Source organism: Pinus tabuliformis, chromosome 7, assembly GCF_031772625.1.
Source record: "Pinus tabuliformis cultivar Carrire ecotype Pingquan chromosome 7, CPIR1, whole genome shotgun sequence".
In the NCBI taxonomy this organism is placed as follows: domain Eukaryota; kingdom Viridiplantae; phylum Streptophyta; class Pinopsida; order Pinales; family Pinaceae; genus Pinus; species Pinus tabuliformis.
In genome coordinates, this window is record NC_142293.1 from 250,440,782 (window position 1) to 250,443,082 (window position 2,301).

Below are 2,301 nucleotides of genomic sequence, written 5' to 3' on the forward strand. Positions count from 1 at the left end.
GTTATACCCACCCTCAATCCTGATCTGTCTCCTCATTGGCTCTTCTACCTTTCGCCTTTCATAGCCTAACATTTTGTATTATAATTAATTAACACTCTTTAAATGAAAGTCATGTGCGCCCCCAAGCATGCACGCAACCAAGTTCTTCTTTACTGTTTTCTGGACAGAGAACTGACCTCCCGTCTTAGGTAATGCAAAGGTTTGACTAATATGATCATTCTTCGTACCTCATACATGTTATGCACAGTGGCCAAAAGCGTGTCACTAATAAAGTTCAAATTTTCAACCGCACAAACTTCTTTGAATTCGTATGCATCTATTCTTCTGTTGCATCTACTTACCTGTTTTCAATCTCTGTTTTTCGTTGCAGTAATTTATAATAGCACCTCATGGCTTACAGCAGTGTGGCAACAGCTAGCTGCCATGGCCTGTATTTTATGAATATTGCTTCTCAAGAATGTAATCTGAGGAGAGTTTCCATTCCCATAAAACGTTTTCATGGAGTTTCAAACTCATTAGGGACTTCTATTGGCGACCATCTGGCTGCTCGTGGGCTTTTGTCATATAGACATCTGGTCGTATCATCAGCTAGACCATCAAACACAGATGTCATTGAATTTGATTTCAAGGAGTACATGCTTTCCAAGGCACTGGCAGTGAATGAGGCTCTGGATAGGGCTATCCCACTGAGTCATCCCAAGAAAATATATGAATGCATGAGGTATTCTTTTCTGGCAGGAGGAAAACGGATTCGTCCTGTTCTTTGCATTGCAGCTTGTGAGCTTGTGGGACGGAGCGAGGAGCTGGCCATGCCAACTGCGTGTGCAATGGAGATGATCCACACAATGTCTTCGATTCATGATGACTTGCCTTGCATGGACAATGATGATTTGCGCAGAGGTAAACCCACAAACCATAAGGTCTTCGGGGAAGGCACTGCTCTTCTTGCAGGGGATGCATTTCATTCACTTGCGTTTGAGCACATTGCAGTGTCCACAAGCAAAACAATGGGGAGTGATCGGATTTTGAGGGTGGTATCTCCCAGGGGATTGTGGGCGGCCAGATTGTGGATCTTGCGAGCGAGCGGGATGCTTCGGTCGAGCTTGAGACTCTGGAATGGATTCATATTCACAAGACTGGAGTGCTATTGGAGTGCTCGGCTGTGTGTGGGGCGATCATTGGTGGTGCTTCGGAAGATGAAATTGAGAGAATTCGAAGGTTTACCCGTTGCTTGGGGCTTCTGTTTCAGGTTGTAGATGACATACTCGATGTAACAAAATCGTCAGAAGAAATTGGGAAGACCGCAGGAAAGGATTTGGTTAGTGATAAAGCCACTTATCCGAAGCTGATGGGTTTGGAGAAAGCAAAGGAGTTTACTGTTGAATTGGTGAAGAGAGGTAAGGAGGAGCTATCTTGTTTCGATCCAACGAAGGCAGCAAAGCGTTCTTGAATCTCTACGTGTTATGTATCGGTTTAGCGTCTGCTAAACTTCAGAAATGGTGCCATATTTATAACTTTGTATCTCCTGGCATCGTCCATAGTCCCGATGACTCTAATAATATGGACGGATGCTTTAGATTTCTTCAGTTTCAAAATATGATTTTAGGTTTCTATGATCTATAATTTAAATGTTAAGAAAATAATTTTAGTGAAAATGATATTAGATTTTTTCAGTTTCAAAATATGATTTTAGGTTTGTGTGATCTATAATTTAAATGTTAAGAAAATAATTTTAATGAAAATGACATAAAAGAAGATTTTTGTCAATAAATTTCCCACTATCAACTATAATTCATTTTCAACACAAAAAAATAGTTGTGAATCTATTTTTAACCATTGACTGTAATTCATCTTTTAACACCAAAATCTACACTTAATTAATTAATATATATTTTTTATAAATATTTTTTTGTACATCTACCTCGTCATTTTATCAAAATCTGAACCTACAGAAATTATAAATCTATGTTCATGTTCGAACTTTTTCAAAATAGAGATATTTAAACATTTCAATTCCTAGTTAGCTGCTTGCTTGTTTTCGGGAGGTTATTTGGGTAGAATTGGCAAGTGGGTCAGGTCACTTTCATTGTAATATATATGAATATAAATTGTATTGCCAACTAATTTACACTTTTGTGGCTTTTAGCTAGTTATTTAATTAATAAAATTAGCTTATTTTAATTTATCTTAATTAATTAATTTATTTATAATAATTTAGGTATGGAATAGAATTAGTGTAAATTCTAACTAATCTATATTTTTGTGGTTTTTAGTTAGCTATTTAATTAATTAATTAGTTGT

The 2,301-nt window shown here is 37.2% G+C and overlaps 1 pseudogene; it reads left to right on the forward strand.

The window, feature by feature from the left end:
- The first annotated feature begins 389 nt into the window (after positions 1-389).
- On the forward strand, positions 390-1,450 carry LOC149246784 (geranylgeranyl pyrophosphate synthase 7, chloroplastic-like; annotated as a pseudogene).
- The last annotated feature ends 851 nt before the right edge of the window (positions 1,451-2,301 follow it).